General features: G+C 37.1%; 1 protein-coding gene across 11 annotated transcripts in view; it reads left to right on the top strand.

Annotated features, from left to right (window-relative positions):
- MXI1 (MAX interactor 1, dimerization protein) overlaps positions 1-23,846 on the top strand; it is an 86,108-nt gene that overhangs the window by 54,084 nt on the left and 8,178 nt on the right. The gene's annotated exons all lie outside the window — the stretch shown is intronic.

The following is a 23,846-nucleotide window of genomic DNA, read 5'->3' on the forward strand; positions in this document are numbered from 1 at the left end:
TCCAAAAGAATAAAATACCTAGGAATAAATGTAACCAAGAAGATGAAAGCTTTGTACACTGAAAACTATTAATACAAAATACTTTCGAAATAAATTAAGGAAGACCTAAATAGATGAAAAGATATCCTGTGCTCATGGATTGGAAGACTTAATATTTTAAGATGGCTATACTCTCCAAATTGATCTACACATTCAGTGCAAGCCCTATGAAAGTTCCAGCTTCCTTTGTTTTTTTTGCAGAAATTGACAAGCTGGTCTTATAATTCATGTGAAAATATAAGGTACCCAGAATAACCAAAACAATCTTGAAATGAATAAAGTTGAAGAGCTTGCATTTCCTGATTTCAAATCTCACTATAAAACTACAGCAATCAAGGCAGTATGGAACTGACCAAAGAATAGACTTACTGATTAGTGGAATAGAGTTGAGCGTGTAGAAAGAATTTCTGACATTTATGGTCAACTAATTTTTAACAAGGATCACAAGACAATGTAATGTCTTTTCAACAAATAGAGCTGACACAACTGGATACCTACATACAAAATAATGAGGTTGGATCCCTACCTCATACCATACACAAAACTCAAAATGGGTCATAGACCTGAATTTAAGAGCTAATAAAATTCTTAGAATAAAACATAAGTGTAAATCTTTGTGGCCAGGCACGGTGGCTCAAGCCTGTAATCCCAGCACTTTGGGAGGCCGAGACGGGCAGATCACGAGGTCAGGAGATCGAGACCATCCTGGCTAACACGGTTAAACCCTGTCTCTACTAAAAAATACAAAAAAAAAAAAAAAACTAGCCGGACGAGGTGGTGGGCGCCTGTAATCCCAGCTACTAGGGAGGCTGAGGCAGGAGAATGGTGTAAACCCAGGAGGCGGAGCTTGCAGTGAGCTGAGATCCGGCCACTGCGCTCCAGCCTGGGCGACAGAGCGAGACTCCGTCTCAAAAAAAAAAAAAAAAAAAAAAAGGGTAAATCTTTGTGATGTTGCATTAGGCAATGGTTTCTTACATATGACACCAAAAACACAACCAACAACAACAAAAAGATACATTAGAATTTATCAAAGTGAGCCACGCACGGTGGCTCGTGCCTGTAATCCCAGCACTTTGTGAAGCTAAGGCGGGCAGATCACCTGAGGTCGGGAGTTCAAGACCAGCCTGACTAATATGGAGAAACCCCGTCGCTACTAAAAATGCAAAATTAGCCAGGCGTGGTGGCACATGCCTGTAATCTCAGCTACTCGGGAGGCTGAGGCAGGAGAATCACTTGAACCTGGGCAGCAGAGGTTGCAGCAGAACCTGAGCTGACATTGTGCCACTGCACTCCAACCTGAGCAAAGAGTGAGACTCCGTCTCAAAAAAAAAAAAAAAGAAATGGCCAATATACATGTGAAATGCTTAGTATTAGTAGACATTAGGGAAATGTGAATCAAAACTATACAATACCACTTCACAATTACTAAGAGCAACCCATCTAGGGTTGCTCACCAACTTTGTAGTCATCCATTCATCATACCAGTTACCACTGATCGGAGAAAGGTCTTGAAAAGTCCATTGAGTTTGCAGTTTGGCACTTAAAAAAACTGATAATCTCATCATCAGCTGATGGCACTGCACAGATGGCTCAACACTTTGGAATTACTGAAGACATGTAATTAACCACAGGTAAGTTTTCAATATATTATGTGGTCCCAGTATGTAATGTGGTATGAGTATTTAATAATGGAGAAAGATTAGGCTCAATTTAGCATATAAAAAGAATATACCTTTCTTTTAGCTGGAACTACCATCTTCCAGTAATTTACCAAAATAACAAACATAAAGGGAAAGAGGAGAGACTCCTGATATATGTTCTCTGGGTTTTTTAGAAAACATGAAATTGTTCCTTTGGCCACAGACATGCGATTCTGCAAGAAAGATGATATTGTAGACCTCAAAGGAATGGGTACTGTTGAGAAAAAAGTCCACAAATGTTACCATGGCAAAACTGGAAGACTGCGAGCATGATATTAGCATTGTTGTACACAAACAAGTTAAGGGCAACTTATTTATTTATTTATTTTTTGAGATGGAGTCTCACTCTGTTGCCCTGGCTGGAATGCAGTGGTGCAATCTTGGCTCACTGCAACCTTTGCCTCCCAGGTGGTCCAAGTGATTCTCCTACCTCAGCCTCCCAAGTAGCTGGGATTACAGGCACCCACCGCCACACCTGGTAGTTTTTGTATTTTTAGTAGAGATGGGGTTTTGCCATGTAGGCCAAACTGGTCTCGAACTCCTGACCTGAAGTGATCCACCTGCCTTGGCCTCCCAAAGTGCTGAGATTACAGGCATGAGCTACTGCGAAGGGCAAGATTCTTGGAAAGAGAATTAACGTGTATTGAGCATATTTTTTAAGCACTTTAAGAACTGAGGTAGCTTCCTGAAATGCATGAAGGAAAACAGAAAAAGAAGCCAAAGAGAAAGGTTTCTGGGTTCAGCTGAAGCACCAGACTGCTCCATCCAGAGAAGCGTACTTTATAAGAACCAGTGGAAAGATGCCTGAACTGCTGGAACCTATTCCCTGTGAATTCATGGCATAATAGGTGTTTAAAAAACAAACAAGCAAACAAAAACCCTCTGGACTGGAAAAAAAATGGGGGGGTGGTATAGGTTTCAAGGATTTCTAAATAACAGTGAAATCTAACAAAATTAAGACCAGATATTGAAAGAATTTACTAGTTTTATAAATTTCATTTAAGATGTAATGGAATATAACTTGATTATATTTGTTATAACAACAAAATTAAAGGAGTATAGTTGTGGAGGAAAGGAGAAGCAACATTGTCCAGTGATCAGGAAGTAGCTACTGATCCAGTTTTCTGGATTTTATTTCTGGCAGATAAAAATGGTGGTTACTTCCCATTTTTAACCTAAAGGTAGAAAACTGACACCCATACTTTTAATTATTGCAAAAGTCCTGAAGAAGATAATTGTATTCTTTGCACTTTTTTAGACAGTAGGAGTCCAATTGCAGGGCTTAATTATAGAGGGTTACTGTAGAACACTTAAAAAGTGACTATGTCTTGGAAAGTAGGGATCCCTCATTTAATTGAATTTTCTTATGAAACTCCAAGTAGGGGACATTCATTTACTTGAATTTTCTTAGGAACCAGATAAATATGTAAATTAACATCAAACAGTATGAAGAATAGGATCATCTGTCAGACAGACATATAATTCATGTATTTCTTTTTGTATGCAAGTAAATGAATATTTTAACTAATTTCTATAGGGATAGGAATACTGAAAACTGTAGACCAACTAAAAATAGTTGTCAGAGGGCAGAGATAGGCACCTGTTAGAGTTATAATTGAATGCTATATGAGATAAAGATGAAGTAATATGCAGCTTTTAGAGATAAAATAGAGGAAATGTAGCCAGGATAAAATTACACATCTAAAATGCAGTCTGTACAATGAAGTCGTGGCAGTTGTGTCTAGATAGATTCACAGTTTCTATACTGACCTTTGTTAGAAATAGTTCATTAAGACTAAGTTTTCTTCTCCCTGACCTAGGTTACATATACAACAAGGTGACAGAGGCTCATTCAGAGACAAAGACTGAATTGTAGGAACCAAGTGTTCTTAGTATTTCAGCTATCCAATTATTAAAGTTTAAAGCAATTCTACAACTGATGTGTGGGAAGAAATAAGATCATGAGATCTTAAAAAATAATCAGAAGTATTATAACTTGAAATTCAGCTTCTAAAATTATGTATAGAAATAAATAAGTCAGACCTTGAATTATTGACATGGTATATTATAGCGAAGTTGAGGTAGCTTTTTGTGCAAGTGATTGCAGAGTGCCTAACTTAAGCTGTAACTTGTTTAGGAAAACAATTCTTCTCAAACTATGAATTTGTAATTTAAAAAAACAACAGGAAGAGTTTAATTAATAGATTTTCTTGAGATATTTTAGATGATGCAATATAAATTTATTTTATATGCAGCTTTGAGGAATGTGTTTGATTCATAAACTGACTATACCTTTAGTACTGATGCTTGTAATAATTACACAGGAGAATCCTACTAGACTTTAAGGCAGTATGTTATTTTGCCAGATTCTTTTGCTGCATATTGTAAAGGAATTTGTCCATTGTAAATGCTGTGATAAATATTGAAAGTTGAATAGTAAGCACAATTCAAATAGTTTTCCTTAGACTAGAATCTTTTTCATTTAAAGATAATTTCTATTCTGGTACAAATTTTGGCAATTAAAGCATGCCAAGAGGAAAATCAGTAAGAAATCTTGTCTTTTTATTAGATGGGAGACTTTGTTAGTATCTTGCATTTATATTCTAAAAATGAAGAGATTCGGATTTTTTGATATATTTTAGCTGTTTTGAGGAAGAGGGTAATTCTTTTCTGCTTGCTTATCTTTTTCTTTTTTCTTTTTTTTTTTTTTTTTTTTTGAGACAGAGTCTTGCTCTGTTGCTCAGGCTGGAGTGCAGTGGCCGGATCTCAGCTCATTGCAAGCTCCGCCTCCCGGGTTTATGCCATTCTCCTGCCTCAGCCTCCTGAGTAGCTGGGACTACAGGCGCCCCACCACGCCCGGCTAGTTTTTTGTATTTTTTTAGTAGAGACGGGGTTTCATTGTGTTAGCCAGGATGGTCTCGATCTCCTGACCTCGTGATCCGCCTGTCTCGGCCTCCCAAAGTGCTGGGATTACAGACTTGAGCCACTGCGCCCGGCTTGCTTATCTTTTTCTATTTATTCTAGTAAATAATGTCAATCCCATGACAGTGAAAGTCCTGAGTTACTAGTGAAAAACTTTAGGTCTAAACTAGGATTCAATAATGACAACAGAATTTCCTAATCTGATTACTAGCTAACCAGTTCTTTAAGGCAAATTTGTTTGGAAAATAATTAATCAGCACTATGACAAACACATGACATATTGCTTATACTCACATCTTCTAAATCAAGAAAAGTTGGAACTTAACTCATAAGTAAATGACTTCCTTGTTTTGTTGTTATTTTGGGAAACGCCAATGGAAAGACAGTTTTTAATACTAAACATGATTTTGGAGCCAAATTGTCAAAAATGATACTCAGAATCCAACACAGATGACCCTTGAGAGATATGTAATGCATTGACTTGAGTGTCATACCAGAAGTCAGAAGACATAATTTTTCCATCCATCTCTACTGCTGATAGATTGTGAATGTTGTATAAGTTATACAACTTCTTGGGGTCTTGCTTTTCTTGGCTATTAAAGGAGGAGCTCTAGATAATCTTTGAAATCCCTGCTTACATGTAAAGTTTTGTACAGTTTTGTGAATTTTTGAGTTCAGTTATTATTGGCATATTAGAAACTTAGTTGTTACTCTACTGTTTCTGAAGCATTTTCCTTGATACAGGTGTGTGTGTGTGTGTGTATATATATATAAAATATATTATATATATATACACACACATACATACATATACACATATATATGACACTTAAGACACACATACACACGAAATGAAAGACCAGCAGGAAAAATCAGCTTAGAATCTTACTTCATTTAAAATTTGGTACTTTGTAAATATCTAAAGATTATTATAATACATGGTACTGTAGCTATAATAAGGTTTTAATTTATAATGAAGTACTTTGATAAGTAGTAAATATATAAGACTAGAATTTGCCCTAAGAAACATATATTTGTGTGTATATTACAAACACATTCCTCAAAGCTGTGTGTACACATATACACACTCATATGGATAGATACGGATACAAATTCTGAAGTTTAAATGCTCAGGAACATTCAGGACCCTGTCCCTTTTGGAAAACTGCTTACCACTGACTTCTAAGGACATGTAGTTAATCTGGTAAACATTATTGTGCTATAACTTCTGGCCACTTTTTTTTTTTTTTGTATTGTCTGACAAGTTTGTATTTGCTCAGGCTCCAGAAATCTGGTTTTGTGGTTGTAACTGTATTATATTATTGTATCTCATCAGTCACTTTAATAGGCTCCAGTGATCACTGGATGGAGTGAGCCATATACCAGGAGGAAAGAGCACACTGCTCTTACACAAAACAAGGAGCTCAGCTTAGCTCATCTAAAATATTTGTCTATAAACAATCTGAAGAGAAAGTAGCTGCAGGTCAGTATGTTGGAATCTTTCTTCCTAACCATTTAGACAATAAAAGTAGCTTTTAAGTAATGTCCTCACTGCTTTGATAATCTGCCAAGCACCATTCCTAATTCTAGGACATGTCTGCTGTTTATGTTTTGCTTGCAGAGTTTCTAAGCGTTGGAAATCAGAGCTGTGCTGACTGAGTCCACTAGATAGTTACGCTGTGTTTTAATTGCAGCCTTTATGGATTGGCTATTTTCACTTCTCATTGTCCCCTTATAGCATTTATCATAATGACTATTCAAACCATTTTTTTTTTTTTACCCCTCCAAGAGAGTGTGAGGCAAAAGCCAAAGCTTTAGGGGTCATCAAATTATATTGTAGTTTACAGACAGGACCTTAGTTCCTCTAAAATTATGTGATAGAGATGAATATCTTTTAAGATTTCTTCGAGACTAAAAATTTCCGCTATTTGAAGTACCCAATCCCACTTTTTACTCTTAGATCTAGTTTTTGATCCAACGGCTAGGACCCGTATCTCCCATCTCCTAGTCTAAAGGTATTTCCAGTATCCTGTTGTGACTCTTCATTTCTCCCTTTGCTGAAAATATGGATGCCTGGTCTGAGCTTTTTCATCTTCTCCTATATTTTCTACCTTTATAACTTCAGCTCAGATTGACTATATACTTCCCCTGCTTTTTGAACTTCTACTCATGCACAGATAGGCGTGAACAAGAATAACAAAAGAGTTTATAATAACAAAAGAATTAGAAGTAACATGAATTTCTCCTAACAGGGGAATGACTAAATAAATGATGATACATCCATACCATGTAGCAAGTAAAAAGAATGATGTAGATGTGTATATGTGTATGTGGAGAGATTGCCAAGTCATATTAAATGAAAATAAGCAAATTGCAAAATAGCATTTCAATATGATCTCATTTATGTTAAAAAATAACAAAGCAAAATCACATATAGTTGGCTCTTGTATCTGTGAACTCCACATCCATGGATTCAAATGACTATGGATTGAAAGTATTTGGGGGAAAAATTGCATCTATGCTAAACATATACAGACTTTTTCCCCTTATCCTTATTCCCTAAACAATACAACAACTATTTACATGGTATTCACATTGTAGTAACTATTATAAGTAATCTAGAGATGATTTAAGGTATAGAGGAGGATATACATAGGTTATATGCAAATATTATACCATTTTATATCAGGGACTTCAGCATTTGGGGATTTTGGTATCCCCCATTGATACTGTGGGATGATTATATTTCTATATGTACATGTATGTGTATATAAACGCATAGGAAAAGGCACACCTCAAAAGAGATGTCAAACGGATACACTTTTGTTACTTCTGGGGAAAGGAGTGAGATTCAAGGGGAAATGATCATGTTGATTTTATTGTCATAGTTTCTGTAGTAAGAGTGCATTAATTTGTGAACTTAAAGATTTTTTTTGAACCACTTAGTTTACAGTACTTTAAAGTAAGATTTTAAAAAAGGCAATAGGTGTATTCTGTTCATACATTTCCACAGACAATAAAGGTGGGAGAGACCTTAGAAGATCATCTAGTAGAGTATTGAAAATCTAAGTCCCTTTAAGTAATATGCTCTGCCAGTCTGGTTAATGACAAAGTCAGGATGAGAAACTAGGTTTTCTGATTCGCAGACCAGAGTTTTTTACACTACCTTCAAGGTGCACAGCTAAGATACATAATTTTTCACAAAGTGTTTCCTGATTATCCAAACTGATCTCTCTAAATTCCTATCTCAGATTCACTGTTTGTATCACTTGTATGAATTTTAACCCATACTACTTTATAGTGTTATTTCCTCCCTTTCTAGATCATTTATATTCTTGCTAGAGCATGTATATTCCATGAGGGCAGAAACTGTAACTTGCTTGTCTTTGTATCTGACACAGTGCCTTACACTTAATACTTAAGGTGAATTAGTAAGGAACATTTCTGTAGCAGGCTCTGCACCTTTCGTTAGATTAAGAGAAAAAAGTTGACTGCCAAGTCAAATAAATAGCTGAATTTTTTTGTTTGTTTGTTTTTGTTTTTGCTGGTAAAACCTGCCATGTCAAGATAGAAAATATTTTAGGAAGGCACATACTGAGATATTTGCTACTCTGCAAATATATTCCCTTTCCAAGGAAAATAGTTTTGTTCTCCACTCCTGCTTCAAAGAGAACAGTTTGTCCCCATAGAATATTCTAGGTAATATGACCCACTTAGGAAATATGTGGTGATTGTGCTTCATAATGGGACCTCTTTGCTAAAGTCGTACCATGAGAAAATGCCTCTTGAGTGCAATGGTTTTACAGATGAAAGTACATTTTTTTCTGTATTTGAATTGGTGCAGCAGACCAAGAAACTCCATTGTAACTTGAAGTTTACTGTAATTAGCATAGAAGCTGTGACAGATCTTTTTTGTTACGAAAACATTCCTCAGAATTTTGGGAATTTATACAAATATCTGGCCCTTGAGGTGTTGTTACCCTGTTCTGTCTAAATAGCTCTATAATTTGATATAGCATCTTAGATTTCAGCTTGCTTTTTGAGATAAACTCTTTTCTACGATTTTCATCTGCAGTTGTGTTAATCCTATTTTCCTTCTGTTTTTTTGTTTCTTCTCACAACTATTTAATTTGACATCATTTAAGGCCTGTAGAATTATTTACAGAAATACAATCTTTCATGGAAGTTTCCATGATCTGCTGGAACGCTGACCTTGGACAGAACCTTAGGAAGACCTATTCCTTTTTGGAAAGCTAATGTCTCTCTTAGTTTAGAATTAATAGCTTTAGGAAAATATGTTAGGATGTGCTAAATTTCCATACATGCTGCTAGCTACAGAGATTATTATTGAAATGGCCAATGGGTTCATCTGGAGCCACTTTTCTGTTGCCACAATTTAAAAGCGTGTATGAGAGAGACACATATGCACATCTTTTTTTCCACAAAGGTATATGAGTTACATATATGTGAGTTCTGAGTTTGATTCATTTGAAGGCTGTGAAGCAATTAAAGTAGAGATAAGAGGTTATTAAAAATAAAGTAATTTGGCTGGGCGTCGTGGCTCACACCTGTAATCCCTGCACTTTGGGAGGCTGAGGCAGGCAGATCACGAGGCTAGGAGATTGAGACCATCCTGGCTAACACGATGAAACCCCGTCTCTACTAAAAACATAAAAAAATTAGCCGGGCATGATGGCGGGCGCCTGTAATCCCAGCTACTCAGGAGGCTGAGGCCGGACAATGGGTGTGAACCTGGGAGGCAGAGTTTGCAGTGAGCCGAGATTGCACCACTGCACTCCAGCCTGGGCAACAGAGCGAGACTCCATCTCAAAAAAGAAAAAAAAAAAAAAAAAGAAAAAGTAATTTATAACTATTTTAGTGAGTTTCAAATATCATATACCAAAACTTGTTCCTGCTGTATTGGGCATTTTATTAGAAAATTTGAAAATAGTTTTGTTTAGCACATTCTGATTTGCTGTGCTTAGAAGGAAATATATTAGTGATTTATTTATTTATTTATTTATTTTTTGATATGGAGTCTCACTGTGTCACCAGTCTGGAGTGCAATGGCGTGATCTTGGCTCACTGCAACCTCTGCCTCCTAGGTTTAAATTATTCTCTTTCCTCAGCCTCCTGAGTAGCTTGGATTACAGGCACCCGCCACCACGCCCAGCTAATTTTTATATTTTTAGTAGAGACGGGGTTTCACCATGTTGGCCAGGCTAGTCTCAAACTCCTGACCTCGTGATCCCCCCGCCTCAGCCTCCCAAAGTGCTGGGATGAGCCACCACACCCGTCCTAGTAATTAATTTTTAAATATTCTCGAGATCATAAAATTTTAAATTTCATCCAGATAAAGATTTCTTATGTAGATTAATTTACTCAGGCAAATTCCTGTTAACTTTATTATTTTTTAGATTTTAACTGGGTTTATAATTTGCCATAATAAAATTCCATTCATTTAAAATTGTAGTCAACAATGTTTAGTAATAGTTGAATGGAATAGAAAACAATTGATTTTTAAACATTAGCTTGAGGCTACTGCTGTTTAGTGCTTTATGTTAAAAATTTTGTTTTTTCAAATGGTGGTCCTTGATGGAGAAATGTTTTCTAGAAATGGTATAGAGAACTGTATTCTACTTCTATTTAGGATTTTTTAGTTCGGATATGGAAAAGCTGGAGCTCAAACATATTGTTTGAGTTTGTCACCTTCGATTTGCAAAATGGACACATCTTTCTTGGCAGGTGAAGATTTTGGTAGAGCTCTTGAGTATGGCGGAGTTAGATGCTAGTACAGGTCCAACAGTGGTTAGGAATAAATAATAGTTAAAAATTGTTTATCTTTTAACAACAGTTTTACTGTTTTCAATAAAGTACAATTTGGCTCCTCTCTCTGACTCTCTTCCCTTCCTCACCCTTTGCACTTTTAGATGAGAGAACAAAGAAATATGTTAAAAATTTAGATTTAGGGTTTGTTTCAAACTTCCTTGATTACTTGATCTTGAAAATTTAGGATTTATTTTGAACTTCCTTTGATTATCAATCTAGGGTGACTTACAAGTAATGGGTAATTATGCTGATGTCTCTTGACAGTCTTACATACCCCAAGATGATGTTTTCTGATTTGAAATTTTTGGTGGAAATGGGAGTTCTTTTGAAGTGGTATAGATCCTAACACTGACAGAGGACTTCTAAAGATAATTACAAATCAACTGACAAGCACGTATAAGGCATTGACCGTGTGCTAGGTAATGGGGATAGGATAAAAGAAGTAGAAGTCCTAAGCCCTGCTCTGGAGACTTACAGTCTAGGTAGAAGACAAAAGATATTATAAGCTTCTATAAGCAGCATATAATTAAGTGCTAAGTTGTGTGTGTTTGAGATGGGAGTTGAGGTAAACTCATAGCAGGGGTTATCCCAGGCTGAAGCTAGTATGAACACCTTAGACACGAGTGGTTATTCCTCTGCATGGTTCTGTCTTGGAGTTTGCCATAATTGGTTTTTATCATGTTTTCAGTATGTTTAAAAGGGCTTTCAGGAGAAATACTACATCTGAGTCATTTTTGCTCTTTTAATCATTATAGTTGTCGCCTACTCTGGGGTGAAAGTGAGCTTGCAGCTTTTCAGCATGGATAAGATAGATACAGGCCTGAGAGTACATTTGGAGAATGTGATACAACCTTCTTATTAATTTATAGTTGCTTTCCTGGTATGTCTCTGATGACAGCTAAAATACAGTGTCATTTTTAATGGCTGTGTTTTCTATGAAGGAGTGTCTACAATGGTTCTCCCTCTTTTTGTGGTGGCAATGTTGGTGAATGCCCAAATGTCTTGTGAAAACAACCAAAAGCCTCAACGGGACAGATCAATCTATCATTACCTCTAAGTAAATAAGGATAACTGAACATCCGATTCCTTAGCCCTCCATAATTTTCTTTTTTCTTTTTTTTTTTTTTTTTTTTTTTGAGATAGAGTCTCGCTCTGTCGCCCAGGCTGGAGTGCAGTGGTGCAATCTTGGCTCATTGCAAGCTCCGCCTCCCGGGTTGATGCCATTCTCCTGCCTCAGCCTCCCAAGTAGCTGGGACTACAGGTGCCTGCCACCACGCCCGGCTAATTTTTTTGTATTTTTAGTAGAGACGGGGTTTCACTGTGTTAGCCTGGATGGTCTCGATCTCCTGACCTCGTGATCTGCCAGCCTTAGCCTCCCAAAGTGCTGGGATTACAGGTGTGAGCCACCACGCCCAACCAGCCCTCCATAATTTCTTAGAGGTCATTCTGTTTTGGAGTACTATTGAAGATGTCAACTTTATTCTAGTAGGCCCTATATGATGAAGAGCCTAGTAACTTTTGAGATCATGTATTTCACCTTGTACATTATATTTTATCTGAGTGCTTCTCATCCTTTAATAGAGAAGCCCAAGCAAGATGTTTGCATGGGAAATCCTGTGCCTTTTTAAACTTTCTGCCTGCTTTAGTGCATCAATCCGTGATTATTGATTTTTAAAAATTTTAACCCATAACCTATCTCTTGTAAGCTTCCCTAAAAACTGAGGTTAATAGGGGATTTTATGCCATTACAGAAAAATCTATGTTTCATAGAATGCATTATTTTCTGATACTTTTATCCTGAAGTAACTAGAGCAAAGCCGTCCCTTTAAAATCTAAAATTAAATGAGAAAGATACAGGTTTTCTAACGTTGAAGTGTAATGGCTGAATTAAGATAAGGGAGAAACCCAGAAATTAGGAAAAGGTACACTTAGATTTCTTCTTCAAAAATCATAATGACTAAAATGAGGGTGTCTATTCCCTTTGAATCTTAAAAGAGGAATTCTCAAATTAAAAAAAGTCTTAATACAATGTGTGGTAACTATCTTACTACCCTAATAAAAATAGAAATAAAATCAAACCAAGTTTAGATCAGTTCTTTGATTAAATATTGCTATTGGGCTTTAGTAAGGAGATGTTAGGCATATGTTTCTGTAATATATTGGTTACTGTCATGGAGGACAGCCATCATAGTTTTTTCTGAGCCATCTGTTGGTGTCATTGTCAATAGTGAACTCTTTGGCATTTGGACCATTGATGCAACCAAATATGTCATTTTTCTTTAGAATTGTTATGTTTGTAGGGTTTTTCTATCTTGATTCACTTTATTCCAGCCTGATTCACAATTACTCCTTTTCAGAACAGCTTGTATTCGACAAAGCTGTGAAAAAAATCACTCTTTTCTAAATAAGGTTCTTTTTTTTTATTAGAAATTCCATCTTTGCAGTTAAAACATTTGTAAACATAACACAATTTAGATAGAGCTGATTGACTTTTCAAGACTGCTATTTTTATAATGGAAAATGATTTTTCTTAAAGAAGCAATTTGGTGATATGGGCCCTTAGGACTTCCTTGAAAACAGTTGGAATTTACTGTTAGCATATATTGGGTCAGATGAATGAGGGAACATGGGTTTGCTGGTTTGCAATGTTCAAGAAATATTGATATTTTAGAAGAAAATACAGAATATATGTTGGGTCTTATTTTCTACCATGTCCAAGTATCCTTCATATGCCTTTTGTTCTGTGAGATAACAGTTGTTGGTGATCCTGAAAGATGTTTTAGAACTTTCATCCTGCAATATCTGAAAGGAAATGTAGCCAAGATTGGAAAATGTAACCTCCATACTCTACTGGCTTCTTTAGTTGGAGTAATAGTCAATATGTTCTTGCTATTGGAATATACTTAGGCAAGAGAGCCACACAACCTGCCTGATGAACAACTAAATTATTGATTGGCAATAATTGAAACATGTTCCCCTCCGCCTGGCTCTTCCTTCTTTTCTCAAATCCCTGGAACTGTATAGATTTTTCAGGGCTGTTCTCCTGAGCTATTGATGAAATGAAAATAATAGCACTTGTGTAGCAGTCCTTAGAAAATTGTAATGGTATTGAGCTGAGGCTGGAATCATATAAAATAAATACTAGAGCTCTGATTCCTGTCTCATTTAATCTTTTCCTGGGCTTTTCTAGAGGAGAGTCAAACTAAGATTTAGACAAATATAAATAGAAGCAAGTCACACAGTGTAATGTTGCAACCCAGATATAACTTGAACCCAGTCTTTTACTTGATAAAGAGGAGATAATTGTAATTGGTGTTAATCTATCAAACCATCTTTCCCTTTTCAGAAGGGTTTTAAAAAATAAAGTAGTTCTTAGGGTTCACTTTCTATCTGCCTAAAAGTGCTAATCTGTAAGTGCCCTACTATAACACTGAGAAAATTTCTGCCTTATCAGAGGAGAGCATGCCCAGGATTGGTGCCAGGTGTTGTGTTATGCTAGGCTGCCTCCAAAAGTTACTCTCAAAAACTACTCTTCAGTTGGGCCCTTTGTGGTCAGGAAAAAAAAAAAAAAAGTGATACAGTATAATGAAAGAGAGCTCAGAACAATTAAGTAATTTAGAAATAAAAAGACATACCAAAACATCGATTCTCTATTATTATCGGGGACTATGGCATATTTTAAATTCTGTGAATTTTATTTTTCCAGAGGTTGCAAATGGCCTGTAAATGCCTCAGTTGTTAACAACGACAACACCACCACATACACATACACATTGGCCAACAGTTCACTTTGTTACCCTTTTTCTACCGCAGATTTTATGTCCTCCTCACCAAAAAACAAACTGCATTTTGATTTTGGGAAAATTGTTCTAAAATGGGACTTTAAAAATAATTCCTGGCTGGCTTAACTGGATTGGCAGATGTCCAGCAATGCCAAATCATTTGCCATCTGCCAGTAGTAAGCATGGTTACCACTTTTAATCGTTTAACTCTCTATTTCAGGTTACTCATATTCAGTACAAATTATGAATATTCGCCTTCTGGGGTGAATTAATTCTTGGGTCAGATTATTCCTGTTCCATTTAATAAAATGTCTTTCCTCCTACATGAATATATCTCCTTAAAATGAGCTATTTTACAACTCACATCTTATTAGTAGGGCCATTTTTAAAGGTGCTTTGCTATTTTCATTTTACGCTTCTAGATGAACAGCTATATTACAAAGCATTCTTTAAATGTGCTGTTTTGTGCTATGTAAGATCACCATTTTAATTAGAGATCAGTAACAGTATTTCATCATTTCCCTCTTCCATCCTGGACAATAATTTGATATAATAAAGCAATTATACTGGGCTCTGGGTAGGAATAGAGCTGTGAGAGTTAGATTTAAACTTTCATAGAAGAGTAGACTTAATTCTTGCATTTTGTATATAAAACTAGGTCAGTGTCTTATAGAACGTTATCACTGTATCTCAGATCTCACTTGCCAGCACGTAGGAAGTTTGTTTTGGTTTCAAAATGTACTTTACCCCATGGTGGCTGGCAGGGTACAATACTATTGACATCACTGTGTTTCAAATAGAAAATTAACAAGTAGCTACTGTTGTGATTGCAGATTGCCTTCCCAGTCCCTGTGAGAGAATGCTTTTTCTTTTGGACAGCAACACTTCTCAGCCCCTTGGTACCATTAAATCAGCCAATGGGGGCTGCCAGAATAGGGATGAACACCAACAAAAGGCCAAAGAATAGAAAAACTGTTAATAAGGCAGAAATCTTTAATCAGTTTCCAAATTGATGTGAAAGATAATTAAAAAATATTCTCTCCCATCGATGGCTAAGTTTTGACAGTAGTCCAGGTTCAGAGCCTGATCTCTCTAGAGAGGAGTATCCCTTTCCGTCCACCCAAACCCCTGGAAAGTTGCCAAAGGAAAATAAGCTATTTTGTATTTAGAACAAATTGCCACTGTTTTCTCCAGTGATGTAGCCCTATTTCCCAGACTTTGAAACTTGGAATACAGAAAGTTCTTGTGTGACTAAAGAAGAAATATGGTGAATGAATGATCAAGTTTTTCTTTTTAACTAAATCCTTATAAACAGATAAGAGAGGGTTTTGGAAGTATGCATAGAAACTAAATTTAGCACAGAATGGATGTCAAGTGAGCAATTTCTGTTAAATCACTTTGGAGACTGGGTTCCTTGTGGGAGTTCCAGTCAAGAACAAATGCCTCTGGAACAAGATTTAATTATTATTATTTTTTTCAAATGAGGCTGTCAAAAATGAAGTCTTCCTTAGACATGAATGCAGGATAATTAAAAAAATAGTTGTTTATATGTTCTGCACTATAGTCTTCAACTTAGCAAGCAGTCCATGGATCTTGTAGGCCTATGCATACACTAGTTTCTCATTTATCACATGGGACTAAGAACTGTTGATTTAATTTTTTTCTTCTTTGCATTGTGGAATATTTCTTTCTGGACTTTCCCTTCTCATACCTTGGTTTTCTTAGCTGTTTCTTTTCTGTTTTCCTAGTCCTAGGCCCCTATCACTGTAAATACTTTGATAAAGTCATTCTGTCATAAAAGCTGCAGTTCTTAAACTCTGCTTCACTATTAAAAAAAGGTGTTGGCCGGATGTGGTGGCTCATGCCTGTAATCCCAGCACTTTGGGAGGCTGAGGCGTGCTGATTGCCTGAGCTCAGCAGTCCGAAACCACCCTGGGCAATACGGTGAAACCCTGTCTCTAGTAAAATAAAAAAATTAGCCGGGCGTGGTGGCACGCACCTGTAATCCCAGCTACTCAGGAGGCTGAGGTGGGAGAATTGCTTGAGCCCGAGAGGCGGAGGTTGCAGTGAGCCGAGATCGTGCCACTGCACTCCAGCTTGGGCAACAGAGTGAAACTATGTCTCAAAAAAAAAAAAAAAAAAAGTGTTGACTCTCATGAAGAGTTAAGTTGGAGACTGTTGGTTACTCTACATGTAGACATCTTTGGTGGTGTGCACCTTAACATTTGCTGGTGACTTCAGTTGCACCAGAAAACAAAAAACAATAAACAAACAAAAAACGGTTAAGAGTTCTGGCATTCATAAACAGATCTCTCACAAATGCTAGCCTGGCATCTGATTATACTGTTTGGAGGTCCTAGTATTGATTGTTACCTCAACTTTGGTGAGTTTAAGAGTCCCAGAAACATCCACTAGACATATTACATCTCTCCTCCCCACTGTGTGCCAGTCATTTTGTTTATTTGAAAAACAGAAATGACTGAAAGTATGGCTTCAGTCTCAATTGAAATACAGTGTGATTAGTATAAAATCAAGTATTATCTGAGGAAGGAGTATCCCTAGGATGATCTTGTGGAAGAAATTGTTTGGCCATGGCCTGAAAATGAGTTAGATGCCCACCAGGTGGACATTTGGAGAGAATGGCATTCCAGGTAGAGAAATTGGCAAGTATAAAAAAGCACATTTGGTTATGGAAGAGGTTTGCAAGGGTATGAGTTATGGGAAATGAGGCTGGAAAAGTGGTAGGCAGAGGACTAAATTACAGTCTTCAAACAGGTAAAGATTACTGACAACTTGAAAAATCGTTACAGCATTTAGCTCAGTGGTATAATAGGGCACTGTTGTTTACTGATGATAATTGTTACTGACTGAGTAACACTTCATGTTCTTCATATTTCTGAGTTGTAAAGACTAAATAACATTTCAGCCTATGTGGAATCTGTGTAGTTTGAGAAAGAATATGCTACTATTTTGTCATCATTAATTTACATCTCCCTTTCCTCTCTCTTCCATATCTTCTCTCCCTTCTCCCTTGTCCCTTATTTTTCCCTCTTCAAACCTTTGAGAGACATAATCCCAGCCATGAGTCAAAAATGATGTTCCAAAGTCTATAGTCATGTGTAGTGATTTGCTCTAGCAGTCTGAACATAAATTCCTGGAGATCCTGGGATGTAGTACAGGTTGAGCATCCCGAGTCCAGAAATATGAAATGCTCCAAAATGTGAAACATTTTGAGCATCAACATGACTCTCAACAGAAGTGCTCATTGGAGCATATCAGATTTGGGATTTTTGGATTTAGGATGCTCAGCTGAATATAATGCAAATATTCCAAAATCCGAAAAAATGAGAAATCCAAAACACTTCTGGTCCTAAGCATTTCACATAAGGAATACTCAACCTGTCTGAAATAATACGAAATTTGAAGTCTTCTTTTAAAAACATATTTTGCATTATCTGTGCTTGTTTTTATATACAATGTTTTTCTTCCAAATTTTTGAAAAAAAATTAGGACTTCTGGAAAGGATAGTATAACCCTGTGGCTTCAAATATCCTCTGGCTCAGTGTTGAATACCTCTAGCGGTATATATAGCCTATGCTAAAAACTATTTAGATTTTATTGAAAGAAAGTGGTTTTAAAAAGTCTCCCAAGAATAAGTAACATGCATCTCAACCATTTTAATTCTTATTTGTATACAGATAAGCCCTTTCATGCTGAGGCTGACAATGTGACAGAATAATTTATATTATTATATATTATATGTAATTTGTATAATTTGCAACTTTATAATAACACTTGATATTTCTATTTGATTATTTTATAAGATACCAATTAAGACTATTTAAGTGAAAGCTGCTTCTTTTTGAAAAGTGAGAAGAGAGTCCCAGCTATTTTCCTAAGTTTTTATTTCTGTCATCATTAAGTCCCATGACTACCACAATCAGATCTGACGCTAGGGACATGCCACTTGCCAAGTTACTACCTGGGAGTTAACAGTCTGTTTATTTTCTGTGAATTAGAGAATATATGAGTTGTAGGTGAAACATACAATTATCAAATGCCATTTTGTAGAAATAGCTTGTTTAGCTTTTTTTTTTTTTTTTTTTTTGTGAGATGGAGTCTCACTCTGTCACTCTGGTTCGAGTGCAGTGACGCGATCTTGGCTCACTGAAACCTCTGCCTCCCAGGTTCAAGCGACTCTCCTGCTTCAGCCTTCTGAGTGGCTGGGACTACAGGCGCGTGCCACCACTCCTGGCTAATTTTTTGTGTTTTTAGTAGAGACTGGGTTTCACTGTGTTAACCACGGTAGTCTCGATCTCCTGACCCCGTGATCCGCCCGCCTCAACCTCCCAAAGTGCTGAGATTACAGGCATGAGCTACCATGCCCGGCCTTTGTTTAGCTTTTTTATTTCATGAACAGAATAAGCTGAACAGCAGAATATGATCGTACATGTTTTAGTAAATAAAACTCAGCCACAATATGCTTTTGATATATCAGGATCCATTTTTAATGTCATTTTTCATTAGGAAAACAGGCAGGCAGGGTTTTTTTGGGGGGTAAATTTGGGTTTTCAGAAGATTCTCAACACATTAAGTTTTAGAGACACTTTGGTATATAGAATGTGTAGGATAAGTAGCTAGCTGCTGTCACATGCAGGAGTGTGTGTCGGGAGTTGGGAAACTTGGCCACAAGCCACTGCAGCTTTGAAGAATGTGGCTCATGGGAGGACTCATAGCCTATTACGTAACATTCAGCAGAGAGGAAAATATAAGCACTGTCTCCATCACTTGACTTGCTTTCCATTTTGATTTAGTTACCTGGTAAAGTCTAGGTATCCTATAGTGGAAGAATGAAAGACAAGCAGGTTCCAATGAAGGACCATGCCTCCAAAGGCATCTGCCAGTGGATCATCTGTGGGGCCAGGCAGGGGTTAGATTTATTATTGTTGGACAGGGGCATTAGAGTTTTAAAGACTACTTGAAAAACATCATCAAATGATACTCGGTTTGTTTCTGAAAGGGTATTCTTTCCTCTCTTTTCCCACAACAGTGTACGCTTCCTATAGTTGATACACCTGTGCTTTAAAATAGCACAGCTACTAGTGGAGCCATTTTATAGCAAAATCATTTCCCCTTCATGTTCTGTGGTACATCAGTTTGGCAGTAGAGGTTACAGAGTTTGAAATCAAAGGGAGCATTGGTTCCTTCAGGGAAAAATGATCCCAGTCTTCCAAAATAAAAGCCAAACAGACTCTAATTGTTCTTTATCCCACAAGGGGCTTGCCCTTTTTTGAAGGTGTGGTTAATTTTGATAGGACTCTTCTCTCTAACAGGGTTAGTGGCTGGGAATTACCTTTTCCCCTGGGCAAAACCCACTTTAAAATCTCATTTTAAAACAGAACTCAAAGTGTCTTTGAAAATAAAAGTACTTTGGGAACTCTTCATTCTCCAACCCCCTCCCTCAGCAAGGCACCTCCAGTTTTCTCACAGGGCACTTCCTGCTGCAGTACTTTAATTCTAACTTTGTTTTACTATAACTCATGCTAAAATAGGAAAGGTTTCAGTTTTACAGTTTTTATTAGCTGTTCATGTTTTTTTAAAAAGGTATATGTTAAATAAAAGTAAAGTAAATGTCTACCAAGGAGCTACATGTTTTAAAAAATCAGTTTCCATTAAATGTAGTTCTATAAATGTTTCAGTACCAGGTTTTTTCTACTTGCTGTTTGTCTAGTGTTCATCATAATATTCAGAACAGCAGCCTTAACTTTCCCCGTCCTTCTTTCCCTTCTTTTACTAGAGGTGCAGGACCATGCCTTTCATGAATCCTTATTCTCTGTGTCAGCTCTTCTCTCCCTTAGAGACTTGAAAAACATCATCATATGATAGTTGCAATTTTTTTCCTCAGTGAATAAGGAATTTTTTTTTTTTTTTTTGGTGGAGTCTTGCTCTGTTACCCAGGCTGGAGTGCAGTGGCGCGATCTCAGCTCACTGCACCCTCCACCTCCCGGGTTCAAGCAATTATCCTGCCTCAGCCTTCTGAGTAGCTGAGATTACAGGCATGGACCACCATGCCTGGCTAATTTTTGCATTTTTAGTAGCGTCGGGGTTTCACCTTGTTGGCCAGACTGGTCTCGAACTCCTGACCTCAGAAGATCTGCCCGCCTGGGCCTCCCAAAGTGCTGGGATTACAGGCGTGAGCCACTGCACCCAGCCCGTGAATAAGGATTTTCAAATCAAACCAAGCTATTTTCTTCTATTGCTTGTCTTTTTTCCTTCCCCCGAAGTCTTACAGCATCCATGATTTGGCAACCTCATACAGGAGGCTCTTGAGCTACCAGTCACATGAGAATGAAGGCAAGAAAAGAAAGGACCAGATGGCATCAAAAGATATGCCTTTCTAGGTCACTGGTGGTTAAGCTCGCAATCTGGTTACCAACAGGGAGACTTATGGGGGAAAGGGTGGAGAGCAGCACCATTGAAAAGGAAGAATAATTTTGCCATACAATTGCTGTTCTAAGAATTTGTAGGAGAGAAAAAAACTTACACATTGAGGAGAATGGATTTTTCTGATTTAACTCTTTCCAGTTTACAGTTACAGGGCATCCATTGCTCTTGGAAGGGTACATTTACCTAAGTGGCATCTAAGGACATGTGATAACTGTGTGCATTATTTGGATGGGACTCTCCCTCTTGGTCAGCTGCTGTTCAACTGCCATTAACCATTTGTTATTCTACTCTCCAAATGCCTGTTTCATTTAAATACAAAAACTTAAGGAAATGACATTTATCTTCCACAGGTACACCTCTCTCCACAAGAGCAGAGGAAATAATTCACTGTTCATCCTTCATATTAATATCAATTTTGGAGGACTGTATTTACAAAATATGAAGAATGGCATCACTGGCCCTTGTGAGAGATCTCAGGGTGTATTTTCTTGGTGTAAGCTGTATCTCAGAGCAGATGAATAATTATTTGACAATAAATGTTCAGTAGTGGCTAATAAAAAATACCTTATAGAGCATTCTGCCTTCCCTGTTCATTTAGGCATTTTTCAAACTTTGGTCTGGGTACCTCCTGATTTGTCAGTGCATTGCAGATCCTCAGACAGCTGAAACTAGCTGATTATTTCCTTATAGAATTCCAGCTCAGTTGTTTTCCCTTGAAGGAGAGAAAATAAGGCATTTAAAATTTTATGTTTAAACATGCTCCCCCAGTTTATAAATTTAGGTCCTTTACTTTTTAAATTACCTGGAGAATCCTTGCTTTTTCATAGACAAATTCAATATTCTTCAAGTCCAAAGTCAAATTTCAACCTCTTTTTCAAGTCTACCTCCTCTGATTACAATCTCTCCATTTATTCAAATTCTGTTGTCCTTGATATCTGTATGACTCATTCAGTGTGGACCAAATGATACAAAACGGTATGTTTCTTTCTGTAGTCTAGAACGTAAACTCTTAAAGTTAACATTTCTTTTTTACTTTTCTTTCTCAAGCAGTTATCTGAAACAGTGCTGAGTATGTAAAATCCATGTAATAAATACATGGAATGATTAAAGAGAGAAAAAATTTTAATATGTTAGTTATTTTCATTCTAGGTTTTAGCAAGTATCACAAAACGGAAAATAGACCCACCTTTCTTTTCCTTGATATGAAAGTTTACGGAATCATTTTGATCTCCCCTCCCCTCCCCTCCCCTCTCCTGTTGTTCCTGAGGCAGACTTTCACTCTGTGGCCCAGGAAGAATGCAGTGGCGCCATCTCGGCTCACTGCAACCTCCATCTCCTGGGTTCAAGCAATTGTTGTACCTCAGCCTCCCGAGTAGCTGGGATTACAGGCATGCGCCACCATACCTGGCTGACTTTTATATTTTTAGTAGAGATGGGGTTTTGCCGTGTTGTCCAGGCTGGTCTCGAACTCTTGGCCTCCAACAGTCCGCCCACCTCAGCCTCCCAGAGTGCTAGGATTGTAGGCGTGAGCCAGCATGCCCAGCCCATTTTGAAGTTTCTTAAAAACTAAAAAATACAAGATAATTCTTACATATACTGAAGTTTTGGAGTTAATTCGAACAAAATTGACAAGGTATTCTTGTGGTAATGTGCTTAACTTTACTAGTTGCTTTGTTGAGTTTTTTAGAAGACTGAATTTAAAGCTGGAATGTCTATTAATGTAGCTGCCAGTCTCTGTTTCCACGCTCCAGTCATATTATATGAGTGCAGTTGTTATATGCCATAATTATCTTAATGAAGAGTTTAAAGGCACTTTTTACTCCAGTGTTTTGTTGTTGTCGCTGTTTGTTTGCTTTTTCTGGTCTGCTGAGCAAGAGTACTGTGGTCACATGGGAATCCTCACCTAAGAAATTTTCCAGTTAAAGATAAAAATTTAGCTAAAGGTTCCATGCATTTCAGTAGTATAGTAGGGGAGGAAAGTGACTTTGAAGTTGTTAAATATCATTAAGGAGAATCCATTGATACACCTTTAATTTAGGGATTCCTTTATCCACATCACTTATGTCAGGTTTCAGCCTGGACCCAAATATTAGACTTGAGGTACTGAACTCAATAAAGAAATCTGAAATGGAAATACTGTCAGACCTTTAACTATAGTTAGGTTAGTAGGTGCTAAAAGAATCTTAATTCATCAGCCAAACCTCTGACCTCATTACCTTTAATCATCCTTGTTTATCATGACATAATTGGCTGCTTATTGCCTTCTCCTACCTCTCTTTCAAATTGCTAGCCTTTTAGAATTTCACTTGACATTATTTCTTGTCTATTAAGACAGAGAAAGCACATAGTTTGGTGTATGAATTAGCAAAACCATTTTGGTCCTCTTTCAGAAGAGAATGGAGGGTATGTGTTTTGTTCTTGACGCAGTTAAGACAGTTACTGAAAGTTCAATTATGGGTCCTTAAGGAGGAGGGGTAAACTATGAACATATTTGTGGATTTTCTTTTCAGATATGCTGTTAACTGCTGGATTACCTTATCCCTTATGAAACACAGGACCAAAGATGTGGACTAGTATTGTTTTAGGATGAAGTTAAATATTCAGAACTCTCTCATCACCATGATCGTAGTTCTTTTAGGGCACAGGGAAGGTAAATCCATGAGGTTCTCTGCTATCATTTCTAGGAGAAATTTCTGTCAACTTTCCCACAGAAAGGGTACATTAGAGAATGCAGTGACTTTCAGTAAGTAATTTTTGTCACCTGTTGTCCTTGTGGATTGGAGGCAGGTAGTGAGAGAGAGGAAGAGAGAAAAATAAAAAAAAATTAAGCTAACAAGCTAGCACACTTAGATAAGAAGCAGGGGGTTATTTTCTGGGTTATTTCTGTGGCTAGAATTGACCACAGGACATATATTTTGTCTAATCCTACCCTAGCTGGTCACAGAATTTTGCTTTTTCTTTTGTATTGGAGTATAAGAAATCACCATTTTTATAAGTGAAAAGTGGTTGAATATCAGAAATTTCATATGGTTCAAACTAATATATAACAACATGTAACACACTGTAGGATGGCTACAGTTGTAGAGAAGTAGGGTGTGTGTGTGTGTGCGCGCGCATGCCCACACAT

The sequence above is a fragment of the Macaca thibetana genome, chromosome 9 (assembly GCF_024542745.1).
Source record: "Macaca thibetana thibetana isolate TM-01 chromosome 9, ASM2454274v1, whole genome shotgun sequence".
In the NCBI taxonomy this organism is placed as follows: Eukaryota; Metazoa; Chordata; class Mammalia; order Primates; family Cercopithecidae; genus Macaca; species Macaca thibetana.